This window comes from Cyanistes caeruleus, chromosome 5 (assembly GCF_971803275.1).
Source record: "Cyanistes caeruleus chromosome 5, bCyaCae1.hap1.1, whole genome shotgun sequence".
NCBI lineage: Eukaryota > Metazoa > Chordata > Aves > Passeriformes > Paridae > Cyanistes > Cyanistes caeruleus.
The window spans coordinates 58419992-58436167 of NC_141705.1; the positions used below are offsets into that span (position 1 = coordinate 58419992).

At 38.5% G+C, this 16176-nt stretch overlaps 1 protein-coding gene and 1 long non-coding RNA gene across 9 annotated transcripts in view; both read right to left on the reverse strand.

Moving 5' to 3' along the window:
* The window catches only part of NR3C2 (nuclear receptor subfamily 3 group C member 2), a 190647-nt gene that overhangs the window by 133949 nt on the left and 40522 nt on the right, over positions 1-16176 (reverse strand). The gene's annotated exons all lie outside the window — the stretch shown is intronic.
* On the reverse strand, positions 12394-14630 carry LOC147653154 (uncharacterized). The gene is made up of 2 exons (XR_015286888.1): positions 14394-14630; positions 12394-13216 (listed from the first exon to the last, which is right to left on the reverse strand). It is a non-coding gene; the product is annotated as an uncharacterized LOC147653154 (long non-coding RNA).

A 16176-nucleotide genomic window follows, 5' to 3' on the forward strand; every position in this document is an offset into this window, starting at 1 on the left:
GTGGCTTATCAAACAAAAAGCAAATAGAGCAAGTATTGTTTCTGTGTGGTGAGATCTTCCACACTGCCACCATGTGCAGGGAAATTCCACAGGAACAGTTTGCCACAAACTCCCTGACACACCAGGAAAACTGTATCAGCAGCAAAGATACAGCTTTGAGAGACGTCAACAGCAAATCTATGTAGCTGGTTGAAATGGTGGAAGGTCATCATCTATCTGCTAATTAATTTATAATGTATCTCTTTCTTGCTCTTCAAAAATATTGTTATCATTTAATGAATGCAGAAGCTCTAGCTAAAAACAACATGGTGGTGTTTACCTGTAATATCTTCTTAACAATAACGATAATAGTAATGCTAGTAATGACAATGATAACAATGGTAACAACAACAATAATAATAGCAATAACAAAAAGAATAAGCAGTAATATCATATTGTCACATTTAATATTATTTAACTTTTATTAACAGCTTAACCACCCGATTCCCTAAACTTCAGAATGTATTTATCAAATTCATTGACACAAATGTAAATGATACTTGTCTCAAGGGCCCCTAATGTGATAATTCTTCCAATCACTCAGTACAGATGCTAACAATAAAATTCGAATGGATTAGCACATCAGTACAAAACTCTACAAAGCTTTTTCAAATGCTGTTTCCACTTTGATTTCATTGTGCAATTGATAAAACATTGCTATCTGTACAGCACATCTCCTTTGAAATCCAACAAAAATAATGCTGCAGTTTTGGTAAACTACTTTTGAAATTCACTCAGATTAATAACATTACAAGTTAACACCACATGTTTATTTATATTTCTATGCTGCCAGGGAAGTATATTTAAATATTGCCTCAGACACAGCTTACAATATGCAGTGCCTGCTGCAAACCAAACTCATTTGCAGAGCATTGATGTGGCAGACTGGAAACCACAAAACCACATTTGTTATTACTTATCAGTGCTGTTTTCCTAACACTCTGTATAAATGAATAGGCGAAAGTCTTCAGAAAAGCTATAAAAAACTGGCATTTATCTTTTTCTGTAACAGGAATATTGATTCCCAGATGTTACAATAGCCTAACTTTTCTAGTAAGGGCAGGGATGAACTCTGGCACTCCGTAAAGCACAACCTTTAAATGAAGGTCCTAATCCCACAGACTGTTTCAGGCAGGCAGAATCACGCAACCGCACTGAGAGCCATTAATTTAATTAGAACTGTTCATATGCTTAAAGTTAAAAATGTGTTTAATTACATGCTGAATTAAGCCCAGACTGGGGTAAACTATGCCTCAAATCTTACAGCGACTTGTGCTTTCCCAAGTAAATTCGTGCTGTTGTTATAAAAAGACGTTTCACATGGAGAGAGATTAATCTAGCCCATCTCCCAAAGCAAGGCCAAACAGTTCAGGAGATACAAAGACTGAGACTGCTCCCTGCTTAAAGTAAAATGTGTAACAAATATTGGTTGGAAAGTTTAATGTGCTTCTATGTGGCCTCTAGGGCTGGATTTTCAAGTTTTTTCAGTACCTTAAAATGCATATATAGGGAATAAAAAAGTCTAAGTGGACTAAAGACCTAACCACTCATAAGCCCATTCAGTCTGCTTATGTACCTTAAAGAATTTGACCAGGACTGTTGCCACCTGCAGGTGTCTGAATACCTTGAAAATCTAGATCCTAGGAGTCCATCCTTGCATACAACTGTGATAAAGACAATTGCTGTATCAGCACAAAGGTGAAGACCTGCCTGAGGTATGAGAAGAACATAATCCTAAAAACATTAACAAATGTTGGATAGCATTAAGCTCATCCTTTTATTTTTTCATTAATTCTGATGGAGACATAACATTGAGAATGACTTTTTCACGTTAACAAGTAATACTAGCACAGGGCCATGAATATTTAGTTTCTAATAGATACTTTTAAAGTATCTAATGGATACTTTCTAATGCCTGGACCAAAGAGGCATCTGTCCTGAGATGAGCTCAACAGACAAGCCCAGTAAAACAAACGTGTGTGCAGAACTAATCATCTGCTCTTACCATGAACATTGGGCTCCTGCTGCATCTTGGGCTCTTGCAACAGGACCACACTGGGACAGAAAGACCCCTTCTCCTTAGCAGATCTTGGTTGTGGTTTGTAGAATTAGGAATGGCTACTAATTCCCTCAGATCCCCATGGATGGAGCTGCTCCACCTACAAATAATTGACTTGTGCAATCAATATATACTAGGGTATTATTTAACTTCTTGCTTTGGTATAGATCTCATTTATTACGGATGCAGTACCTTTGCTGGCTCCAGAGCGAGAATTCTGACTTTCAGGTGAGTGAGATCACATCTCTGGCAGCTCCCCCTCTGGCACAACAGCTGGGAGGCTCCTACTCAGTGTGGTGTGGCAGCTGCTAACACATTAAATGCAGGAAAACTCCTTTTGGTGGCTTGATTTTCTGTGTTCCCTACAGCTGCTGAGCTAGAGACACAGAGTGTAATGAATTACCATGTCCAGAAATTAAATACAAAGAAATAAAGGAAAAATAACCCTTGTTTCAATACATAGTATTAGTATCAGGGCTTCAAGAGCACTACTCTGAACACACATTTTCCAGCATTTATAATGATGTGCCTTTTCCATCTAAACAGAGAAGAACTTATCTGAAAGTCAACAACTTGACCTACTCCAACGCAGTCTTCTTCTCATTAATCTAAAATATCACCATATAACCCAAAATTAGGATATTTCAAGCAATATTTCATAAAATTACTTTATTAATCAACCATTTGTTCAATTATCTCCCTTAAGCACTGAATATAAATTTTAGGAATGTGATTCTTGTATCCAAAACCAGGTCTTTATCCCTGAGTTCTGTGCTTCACAAAGTGACAAGAGGTTTCTTTTGCGTGTTCTCCGCAATCTGCTATTCAAGGCAGTGGTATTCTGTTCTGCCACTAAACCACAAATGTAATTATAAGGTGGAATTTCTTGGCCCAGTTCCAACATTTAAACACATAGTTAACAATGCTCAAGGAAATGAAACTAACCCCCACCTACACCACCAGTCCTCTCCCACCCCCCACAAGCCTACAAAAACAAACAAACTTTACTAGCTGCTCTACATCACATCCCGTGGGATTAGACACAGGAAACAGCATGAAAAATGAAAATACTCCAGTATTTATATTCCATTTTGAAGAACACATCAGAAATACTAGCCAGCAAAACAGCAGTATCTGTATGCCTACATGCATGTGAGGACCAAGTGACATGAAAACATTACTCTGGGTTGGTGTTTTATCTCTGTGGGTTTTTTTGCAAGTACTTAATGCAGCCATAAAACACAATTAGTGGCTTTCTACATCTTTATATTACTGAGTAGTTTTAAGAAGAACTCCTAAGAAGCCAGTCCTTAAAAAATGTGTGTCTACTTCAAAAGGTTAAAAGATGAGTAACTAATAAGCTTACTTATGGGTTCACTGTATTTTGAAAACTGATCTCCATTTTTTTCCTCCAATGAGTTTAGATATGACTTAACATATCTATGACTCAGACTCTGGCCAAAGACTGCTCTTATTTTGCCAGCAAGTTCTCATATGGAAGCATATTGAGCTTTTATGCATTTCATCAGTCGGTAAGAACAAATATGACTTCGAAGAGACAAGACTCAGCTACACAGCAAAAGCTGAACTCAAAAGAAAACAATATACCCTGAAATATCCAATACATAACCCCAGAATGTAGGTTGGCCCTTCATTTTTTCAAAATATTTACTTCAACTTTAGTTTTTGCCATGAAAAATTAAATCAGTCTCCAAGTATATCCTAAGCTCCCTCTGCTATGTTAAGGGAAAAAAAAAAAAGAAAAAAAAAGAAGTTGGATTCTGTTAAAAAGCTTTTACTGAAGTGATAAGGAGCAAAGCTGCATTTTTATTCAGATGAAGTTCAAGATTAACTTTCAGTTATTTTTTTTTTTTCATATCAAAGGGTATCTTTGTTATAAAAAGAGCATTACGAACTAACATTTTATCCTTAATCTCATTAACCCTTATGTGATGTTCTTTTCTTGGTAAAAACTTGCATAGCTCCTGCATTCACTGCTAAACACTTTTAATGGAAAATGTTATATTACCAAATGCACTAGGATGACTCAGATAGTATGTTTTTGTCTTTTTTGGAAAAAGGGGGATGTTTGGCAAGTGAAGAACACAAATATTTTCTTAGTTTACCCAAATAGCAATATTTGCTACCATTTCAACTGTGTGCTTTCTTTGTGCATTTTCGTTTTTTACTTTTAAATATAACGTTCAGTGGAATAAAGAATGGGTATTACAAACTACAGAAATGCATTCCATTACAAAGATCAACATTTTGGTAGATATTATGAACTTTTTCTTTTAAAACTCATTTGACCTTCTACCGGAATCAAAACAGTGCAAATGCTACCTGAGAGTTTTAAGATACCTTTTACGTACACAGTAGTATCACATCATATATTCTCTCTTTACTTGACAAATGCAGCTGTTTATCCACCACTCTTAAATGCATTACTGTTTTAGATAATTTGATATTTTATATAATTTTAAATGTATCTTTCTCTTTTATTTATGAAGTTATCTAAATTACTATAAAATATATATGAATATATAAGGATACACATTAAAAAAAAAAGAAAGTGGCACCTAGGAGCATTCAAAATATTTTTTTATTTCAAGACAAAATTCAGCTCTCAATTGCAATCTGTAAATGCATTAAGAAGTGAATGTGTGAAGTATAACAAACTGATGAATAAAATCAAAGCCCCTTAAGGTCAGTAACAAAACTCTCACTTTTGGGGGATATCGCTATTATAGCAGAAGCACCATTCTTCCCCATTGAGATTGGTATCTGAATTAAGCATAGCAAACGTAAAAACACTTTTGAGGAACTTTCAATGACCTACAAGAGAAAAAAATTGAGGAATAAATACAAATCCTTGGAAAATAAATAAGAACAGTATATGTTAAAAGTCTCAAACTCAATGTTATTTAAAGTAAGGTGCAGATAAGCTTTATTTCTACTGGCTATTACCTGGTTCAGATATTTTTTAGCACTTCAGTGCTCCTTCTCTGCACTTGCAAATCTTTCTTGACTGAGTATTTATTGGGACTGTGAATTACTTACTAATGTAAGCAGATTATTTGGATAATTAAATGCCAAATGGCCTATATAAATATTTGGAAAAATATTTTTTTCCCCATAAAATCATGAAAATTATTTTATTATATCAAGTGTATATTAATATGAAGCAGACAGGGAATTGTGGAAAAACTTCCATTTTTCTCTGCAAAAGAAGAAGCCTCTCTTCTCAGAGGCTCTCTGTGTTGACAACATAAACCTCCCTCACACAGGCAGGTCACCTTTCCCCTCCAGCCACAAACAGAAAATGTAAGACTGGGAGAGACCTTTCACGTAACCAAGCCCAGTTCCCTGCTACTAGAGGTAACTCTGTCCTGCCATCCCTTTTATAAAATCTGATGCAAGTCCATTGTCAGATTATAAAGCTTTCTGTTCCTCTGCCTGTCAAAGGGCTGCATTAAAACCTCATCAGCTACAAGCCAAGAGGCAAAGTTTCGCACTTCCATTATGCCATAATCATTCCCACCCCTGGTACTGAGATCTAGAAAGAGAAATCACAGTTCTTCATCCAAGAGCTGAATAATTTCTTTATGACTGGTTCCTGTGCCTGATGCATTGACTGTGTTACAAGAGATTAGGCCTCTCACACTGTTTAATTTTCATATAACTGTAAATAATCACAGAAACATAATCAGTCAGAAGCACAAGCAGCATAAGGAGAGTATTACTCCACCCTTGCATCTCTCAATTAATTGGGAGCATGTCTAGGTGGTGGGTGACTACAAAGGGCAGGCTTAAGTTCTCTGCTAATTTAGCTAAAACAAATATAAGTAGCGTATGTGTAAGGAGGTAAAAACAGTCAATCTGCTATATCCCAAAAGATCAGCACTTGGTTTCCAATGAAGAACCAAAGCACCATTGAGGAGGTAGCCACTGACATGGGTCAACAACCCAGTTTGCAAAGAATCTTTCTGTGCTCTGCTGCCCAGCTCTTCTGACAACACCTTACACAACTGACCTTAAACCATGCCATCCCCTCCACAGCCCGTGGAGCACCATGGACTGCCAGCAGACGTGTTATTGATAACAGCAAGGCTATCTGCAAACACCCTTAACGTGTTTCCAATGGTCATTTCCAGAAAGGGCAGCAAAAGTTGAGAAGTGCAGTCCCATTACAAATGTCACATGGCTGGGTTTGTAGAGAATGCCACAAAACAATCCATAACATACAATTAGTAGACACATCTTTCCTGAATATTACAATTTCTGAACTAATGTAAGGGCAAAATTGCTTGGAAGTTAACATCTCTCTTTATATTGGCACCTTCTGGAAGTTTGTATTTTATCAGTGTTTAAAATTTCCAAGTGCCATATGCTACTGGAATTATTTATTGATAATAAAAAGACACTCTATTGCTCTTTAAAACCTCTGTACAGATGAAGTCTGCATAGTCAGAAAGTGGTTTGCAATCAAATTTTTCCATCAGTAGCCAGAAAGCAGGGAAAGACAAACTTTACAAAGTGTATTTGCTAGCACATCTGAATCTACTTCACATCTTGAGTGAAGAAGCTTTGTGTGGAAACAAATTTGGCACTTAGTGTTCAAGGAGCAACAGCAGAATTCAAGACTCAGTTCATTAGTACATGACAGAGATGCAAAAATGAAGCTCTGCTGGTTGTAGATACAAAACAGAGGAAGATGCCAACCTGACAGTCACATTATCAAAGCTCTAACAAGAAAAAACAACAGTATGAGAACAGCATCCTACACAGACTAGGCTGTGACTGAGCAAACCTCTCTGGAGGTAGGATGCCAATCCCCACTGCTGAAAAGATGACAGCACTTCAGAATTAAAAAAGAAGGGAAGATATTTGCTCTCCTCTTCATTATCTCTGCACTGAGAACAGAAACAAAGGCACCTGCAAATTACCCTCTGGCAGCACCCCCCTGCTTCTGTGGATTACAGATGCAGACCACAACAGTGGCATTGCGAACTTGGATGCCACAGTCAAAAATCCACCCGTGAGATGAATACAGACCTTTAACATACCTAAAAATCTACATATTACATGCAGAATTAAATCAATTTGATCCAGTCAACTCCAGAAAAATAAACATGAGAAAAAAAACCAACCCCACAAGCACCTAAAAACTCTGGTTTTATAAACATTCATATCACAAATCTCTGTGCTATGGCACTCACCCAAGGAGGAACGTCAGTGTTTTCCAGCAATGATGAAAAGCAATGTCATATGAGACCCTTCTTTACTAAAATATTACTTTTATGAAATATGCCATACAGCACTTTAAGTGTACTGTGAGGCTCTGCATAATCAGATGTAAACTCTGCTCAGAAGAAAAACCTCTTTTTACCTTATCAAACACTATGCCTGGTCTTCACTGCTCAAGAATTCTCTAAAGCCATGGAAGGAACAAGGGAGGTATCAGTACAGTAAAACTCAGAGAAACAATCTACCTTAAAAAGGTACAAGAAAATTATTTCAATAAAAAAGTCCCATTTGATTCATTATTAAATTCACCCCATGCTTGATATAAAATTTTAAAGTATCAAGAAATTGTCTAGGTAAGTGAGCACACTCATTATGAGCAGTGATTAGCAAAAAAATTTACAGAGTCTGGCGGGCTGAAAGATGAGATCATCAGCTCGAGTCCTTCAGCTCATTATCTCAGCCACTAGCCAAGCCATTACATCACAACTGGAAATACATACCATTCATAATATAAAGGAGTCACACTTGAGGTTACTTGAAAATGACAGGAGACAGAAAAAGAATGGCTCTGTGGACTATATACTCACAGCTGAGTTACAACTATGTTACAATTAAAAACGAAATAAAAATCCCACAGTGACTTGAATATCCTGGCCACAACAGAACCATATGCAGTATTAACAATATATTAAGTCAGAAGAGCAATTCTGACTTCAGCACAAAATGACAGCCAACACCAACCAGATCATGCCAAGGACCAGGCACAATCTCCTTTTGCTCTCCTAATGAAATGTGCAAGTAATTAACTATCAACACTGACACAGTGCAGAAATTACCTATTAACTAAACAAAAATTAAAATGTTCAATTAATTCCTGAGACTTCAAATAGCTGTGCATATCTGCAAGCACCTCCTGAAGGACCAGCACTTCTCTTGTATAGGGTGATGAGTACATTTATGCCTCATGCTCATTGCACAAGCACCTTCCTCACGAATACCTGCCAAGATCTTTGGTCTGCAACCCGCAACTTCACTTTCTCCAACTCTTGCCTAGTGTCCAGTCCTCAGAAATTCCAGTGGTTTTGGTGGTTAGCCTTAGTTTTTGCACAGCCTCTGAACTTCAAAGATTTCAGTCTCAAAGCAAGTCTTCAACTGATCCTGTGCCTCACTCTTCAGCTCTAGGTTTATCACAAACGCCTCAACTTTCAGGTTCTTCTGCCCTGTCAACTGTGTTAGTGAAGAGCAATACAACTCAAATTCCCATCAAGCAGATTCCCAATAGGCCTCCTCTAAATGAACCAGCTGAAAACAAACCCAAAAATGTGCTTCAAACCCATTTATTTTCCCTCCCTTTTTGTTCATGCCTGTTCTTTTAGCACACAGGGCACATTAAGGGATTTCATATCCTGCTTTCTGGCAGTGTATGATCTCTAACTTATTAGCATAGTTTGAAATGACCTTGTGTATAACAGAGCAGCACATCTTTACCTGGTCTCATTGACAAAGGTCCACAGTTATATGTAAGTCACCTGCTGTCCCCCAGGAGACAATTTTGACCTCTCAAGACATGCACACACCCTTGTCTTCCAGGGAATCCACAGAACCCACCCTTTCCTCAACCTTCAGGTCTCCCTGGAGAGTTATTCATAATCCAAACACCTTTATTCTTCTCTTCACTCTCCCTTGCTAACAGGGAAGTTTTTTATAGAGAATCTCAGCCAAGTCACTAAATATTACTAAAAATAAAATCAAGCATATTAACATTTGGGCAGGACTCAGAAGTCTGCATTCACTCCCTAGTGCCATAAGCTTCATACACAAATACAGCAAATCACTTGAACTTCTCACGCTTAAATTCTTAACCAAAAATTTATTTTCCCCACAACTTCCCAGAAGCATCATTAAGATAAAAAATCATCATGTTTTGCCAGACTCTTGGTTCTTAATGTAGGTCACAAAGTATGTAAATAAGAATTGATTATGAAAGGCAGGAAGTTAAAACAGTCCATACGTGGCCAATATTGCCACTGAAACCTAAACTTCTGCATTTCCTGCCATTGTGACTTTAATTATGAAATCGTAAAGTTGCACTAAGATAACTGATATGTTTAGTTGCCTGGCTATCCTTAGGGGAAATATTAAATAGAATTAAAACAAAACAAAAACAAGAACCCCCCCCAAAAGCCAATCACGCACAACCACAAAAAAAACAACAAAAAAAACCAAACCCAAACAACCCACTCAAAACAAACAGCAATGAATAAGAAAAAAACACCCACACAACTCAAAAGTTTATTAAGTTCCTCCACTTCACCAGTGCATCACTGAAGGACATTCACTCATGGACTTAGGCTTGAGTCGTGCACTGGTCCCTTCTTGCTGCCTGGGGTTGGTTCAAGAGAACAGAAAGCTGATGGATTGTCCCAAAGAAGAAAAGTTTATCCCTTCTGTCTCTGGATAATCTAATCTATCTCTACCTCTGAAAACAAATCCTGGCACAGATCTGCCAATAAGTCTACATTGAGCTAAAAAGGCTGGAGAAGAACCAGAACTAAACCAAACCAAACAAAAAAACCCCACAAAAAACAACAAAACTAAAAGGTGTTTTCCCTCTGTGCTTGCTATGGAAGAAGTTGGGTAGATGATCCCCTGACTGGACTAGGTTTTTTCATCTCTGGGCTGAGAATCGGCCTGAAATTTAAGCATCAGTGATAGAGTTCAGCAGAGAAATATGGCCAAAACAAATGTAACAGACCACAAGTGTGAGGTGGTGCTCCCTCAACTTTTGCAGGAACTCACATACACACAAGTGAGCTACTACTGCTCATATTAATCTTATTTAGACCCATCTCTGCACCAGAGAAGCGTGAGATAGCGTTACAGAACACAATGCCAAGCTCCTAACAGGCCTCTCAGGAGGATCCAGAAAACTACAAAACAATTAATTTGATGTATGCATTGAACAAATTGATAGGATCTGTTACAAAGAACAGAGAGCTAGATACCACGTGCTGGGGAAGAGTCCACATGGCATTTGAACAATTGCCTCATAAATTCATTAGCATTGCTAGAGAATCATTGTATGTGAGGACAAGCATGAATGGATCAGTCGACTCATTTGATCTCCAAACAAATACATAACTTGTTAAAAGATGGGAAGGAAAAGATGGTGTTAAACATTCCGTTTCTCTATGAAAATAGGTCGCTACCAGTGTTCCACGGGAGATTTGTAGGACACAGCTGGACACATGGGTTGAAGAAGAGGGAAGAATGGTGCACAGAAAGAGTACCCTACTGATACCAAGTCACTCACAGCAATACAGAGGCTTACTGAGAGAACTGCAACGGATCTCAGATAGCAAAAGACTAAATTGTAAAACAGAAGACAAAACTCAGTGTTGGCAGGTATAAAGAATTCTAGGGAGTGGTGGGGAGGAAAACAACCCCAACTCTGTGAATACAGTATGGGCTCTGGGTGAGCTGTTACCACTACAGGGAAAGATCTTGTGTTTAACAGAGACATTTATAAAAAACTGATGGTTTACTTTCAGCACTCAAATCAAAAAAAGCCAATACTGTTAAAAATTATGGGAAATGCAGACCACCATAGAACACACCCTCAAGCCAGCATTTACACAACAGACATTTAACAATGAATGCATTTTCTAGCTTGCATGCAGTCCTCCAGTCCTAGACACAACAGAGCAAGAGAAGGCAGAGAGAAGAACAAGGATGATCAAAGGTGCGAAAGGGATTCTGATCAAGAAACTAAAGAGACATGGATTTTCCAGCCTGGAAGACAAACAATCAAGGTAATATCAAAGAGACCTGTGATAAATGGAGCACCATAAAGGCAGTGGGTAAGGAATCATTTGTCTCTTACAAGATAAGAACAAAGGAGTATCAAATGAAATGATCAGGTAGTAAATTCAAAATAAACAAAATGAAGGTACTTCTTAACACATACATTGTTCTACTTTAGGACTCATTACACAGGATATTGTGGATGATAAAAATGCACACGGCTTACAAAACAAGAAGACAAACTAATGGAAGAAAAATCTATCACAGGCTATTAAACCACAGATACCATCTCTGCTTCAGGAAGTTTGCGAGATTCAGATTGCTGAAAGCTGGGAAAATATACTGGGAAAGCACTAGTACGTGCTTACACTTTTACTGTCTTCCCTAGGCACCTGCTAATCCCTGACAGGGACAGTGACATGACAACAGCCAGTGGTACAGCTCCTCAGGGGTTGATCTCGAGTACAAGTGTCCACTCTTCCATCAGGTGGTTTCACTTTCAGCTAGAACCAGACTGGTCCTGCTGACTGAATGGGTATTCCCAGGTGGAAACATCTTCTGGTTTAGCAGCACCCAAAACGAAACCCGCCCGCGCGCTCGGAGCCTGCTCGGCAAGGCGTGCACGTCGGCAGGAAGCGGGGACAATGAGCGGACTTGCTTCAGGAGAACACTCCTAACCCACACCAAAACGCTCCTACAGATACACCTGAGCCCCACAAAACACACCCTTGCCCTGGAAGTCTGACCACTCTCCTGAACCAGTGACCCTCCTGCAGCCAGCAGCTGCCCTTCAGGACATGCCATGCCCCAAAGGGTGACTGAGGCTGAGCTGGGTCTTATTACAGGATCGGTCCTAAAGCATCTTCTCAGTTACATCCCACTCTGCTCAGCGCTCTCTGGGTACAACTACAGAATCAGGCCTTGAGGCACAAAGCTGTATACATGAGGACACTTTCACCTGCACATTTCTAAGGAAATTTTAAATCTTGGTTATCCTTCATACAACAGATACTTTTTACCTAACAAATATACATATATGTGTATCTGTGATGACCAATATACCAGCTTTTAACCATGTCTACACTAAAAAAACACGACTAGTACCTCTGTTATAATGAGAAACCTATAATTACATTCATATTTTGAAAATCAATAAAGTTCTACGTTCTAAGCCTTCTTTCAAGAAGACAACCAGCATATAATTCCAAGTGATAAATGCCAAAGAAGGTTATAGACTTGCAAAATATATTTTAATATTAGAAACTTTATTAAAATTTTCTCATCACAACAGCTTGGCTATTACAAAGTAGTTAAATATAGCATGACATTGCACTTCTCTTCATAGAAAACACTATTTTAATGATATTATATTGCCCTTACTACAAAGGCACCTTTTAAGTAATATGAGAAGTTGATTTTCCAGTTTACGGAGAGATCTAATATTTACCTGAAGTATATTCTCCTAGGAAGATGAATATACTTTAAAAACAAACAAACCTTCAAAATGTGTCTGATCTTGACTTCTGTTACTTAATTTTGCATTTATCTAATCATGCAAAGTGGAAAACATCAGCTTAGTATTAAATTGAATGTCTTCACATTTAAAAAAGCCTTTTGATTTATACTGAATTCTTGATTCTACCAATTTCATCTTTTGTATAAGACTCTTCCAAAGGAGACTACTATTTCCTTAAAAAAAAAAAAAAAAAAAAAAAGGTTAAGGGATAATTTTTTAAGAACAGTGATACTTTTGACCTTAACAAAAAGTATACAATTGATGGGAAAAGTTGCTGAAGAAACTTCCACCACTAACATGACTGAGCTGAACCTTTATCTGCAACCTAATTAAAAAATAAGGTTCCCACCCCAAAAAGCCTTTTGCAAGGTGCTTGTCATGAAGAATTACAGAGTTCTGCATAAGAGGGCCTAAGGGCATTCAAAATTACTGAAAGAAAAAAATCCTTCTTCAGAATTAACAATACAGAATCTTCTCTTCAGAAAGCCAAAGAAAAAGGCATTTTTAAAGATCTGTAAGTACATATCAGTCTTCTTTCATTTACACCAGACCTGGGAAAGCAAGAGAGGGAAATACAATTTTTTTTTTCTTGTCTTGGTCTGTCTTGTACAAACTAAAATAAAATCAATTGTCCTATGGAAAAGCCTTGTAAAGAAAACTCATAAATCCTATTTATTTATCTATTTTTTCATCATGTAGAGAAACACAAGATCAAATATTCTTGTCACAAAGCCAGATAGTAAAAGAACCATAACAATCACTGTTCTTCAACCCCAGGGACCACAGTCACTGTACTAAAGATGAAATGATACTTAACAATTCACCAAATTATTTGACCCTTTAATTATCTCAGTTAAACAGCATTAAATTCCATCAACAGGCATCCACAGACAAAGTTATGTGCTTATTATTCCTAAGCAACGTACAAGAAGAATGGAAACTTCAGGGTAAGACTCCCCCCTCAAAAAACTGTGAAGCTAACTGGAAAGCTTTTTACATTTTCTATAAGTAAAAAAAAAAAAAAATAATTAAAAAAGGCTGAGAACAGGTCTTAAATCCTTCCCATATCTGGCAATTAAAAGTTATCTCAGCAGTACATCCTTTCACTTAGGGTTCACATTTTATCCAACAGCCAATGCATATCAGGTCCATGAAAGGTCTGTTAATGCCTTAAAGCAAAGGCAGTAGCTGGACCTCAGACCTCAGTAATGGGCAGCAGGTAGTACTGCAGGGCATCCATCTATCCAAACATTGATATCCCTTCCTCTGATCATTTTTCTATGAAGAAACTAGAAAGCTCTCCTGTGTATTTGTTTAGAATCCAGTAACAAAGGCATGATGATATATTAGGAAAAAAGTCTTTATGCTGAGTATGGTGAGGCACTGGCAGAGGCTGCCCAGAGAGTTGTGGATGCCCCATCCCTGGCAGTGTTCATGGCCAGGTTGAATGGGGCTTTAAGCAATATGGTCAGTGAAAGGTGTCTCTGCCCATGGCAGGGGACTAGATGATCTTTAAGGTTGCCTCCAACTCAAACCATTGTGCAATTCCCCCCCACCCCACAAAAATACCCTGCAGTCACAGCTGAAACAGGAATTTTCACACCAAAAGACCCAGACCAAATCACTTCTAGTCATTGTCATCTGGAATTTGGCAAGAGGCAACCTGCTGGTCTAAACTAGCAGCTCTCACTTTTCTACTTGTACAGGCAAATCCTACTTGCACCTCACCTAAAAATCCTATTTTGTTTACTTTTTTCCCAAGCTAGGCTCAGACTCTTCCAACTTTTTCAGTGACATTTCAGCAGAGCTCCATTTAGGATCTGAAGGATGGTAAAACATTTTCTGTTCTTCATTTTGAACACGCCCCAGCTTAAGGCGGCTCACGTACAACAGGTAGTCCATACTCAAGCAGTATCAGTGTGCACAGATGAGACATTTTATACAGATATTTAAATCAGGCCACACCTGTAATAAAGATAATAATTAACTATCCTCCCTGGCACCAAGACGTTGCACAGTGAACTTCACATCAAAGAAAAGAGCCTTTAAGGTATTTAAAGATTTTGAAGTGTTGTGACGAGATGCTGCTTGTTCGTGTAGGGAAAGAATTTGTTAACTGGTCTGCACTGCAGACAAACATCAACAAACTTTGACAGATTTCCTCTGCCTATGTGTCTGCCAACATTTATTTTTTTTTAATAGATTTTGTGGTTGTCCTCCAAAAGTTGAAATGTTATTTTGCACTAAGCACACAAAAACATTTTTTTATGAACATTATTATCACAGGCATAAAACTTCTGCTTCTGTGTGAAAGTTTGTTAAAAAGAGTTTCACAACCACATGATATACGAAAACTCAATTAATTGTATTTTTGAATTTCCCACTGCCAGATGGGATGTTACTCAAGACTGGAATAATGATTCAAATACCAGCAGTACGTCCAGCCACTTAGAATTAAGAAGGTGGCCCTGTGGGTAGAGAGAACAGTTTCCCTCAAAACAGCTCTAATGAAGACGAATTTGCTCAAACTAAAACAAATTCTACACAGCCATGGAAGGATTTGCTGAGACACCGGGTCACAGGAGGCTAATGGCACTGCGACACACCTACTAAATCTTCTCTCTGCAAGCTTAATGCAATGAAGAAAATCCCTTTGCAGCCGATACTGCCGCAGGTGCCACAGTGGAGATGAGGCGGCCACGGAGGTCACGGGGCTGTGAGTGTCACTCTGCCCAGCAGCCCCCGGCTCTGGAAAGGGAGTGAGGAGCTGGCCAGGACTGGGGTTGCTCTGAGCCCTGCTCAAGAGGAGAAAATCAAACGTGACCTGGCGAAGGAAAGAGTGAATGCAGCCAGTGGTATATGGCCTCATCAGAGGGATAAAACAGGGAGCAGCTTATGCCGTGACCTGCTGAGAGACGATCAGTGGGACATCCTTCCTCCGGTTTAAGGAGCTGGGGAGAAAAACATGGACAAACATGAAGTTACTGAAGTGAAGGAGAAGACTCACTTTTTCCTCCTCCTCGAACTTATTCTCTTGGTTTTACTTGGACAAATCCAAAACGGTCCTGTCAGGATGAGAGAAAGAGCGAGATGCAAGCAGCTTATTTTTGTCCAGGAGCGGCAGACATTTAAATTACCAGTCTTGCTACCGATTTTGGACACTAGCCATGGCTGGGGATTTTACCCGTAATTCTCACTGACATTAATTCACAGACTGGCTCCCTGACCAGAAAAGGTCTTGCTCTGGCCTGACCCATAACAAGGAACCTGGAGTGGAAGGTTCATCTGACTCATGGTAATTGCCTTACCGGCATATCGGATAAAAGACAGTTTCTGAGGTATCAAGTCTACGTACAGACACAGGATCTGCAATCTCCTGGCACAGGCTGCAGCAGCCAAGGAAAATTGTTACTGTAAAAACCGAGTATGTCAGTAGGAAGCAAGCGATAAAACCATTCTTTGTTTCTTCCAAATATAGAGTTAAAAAAGCTCAAAACCTGAGCTTTTGAGA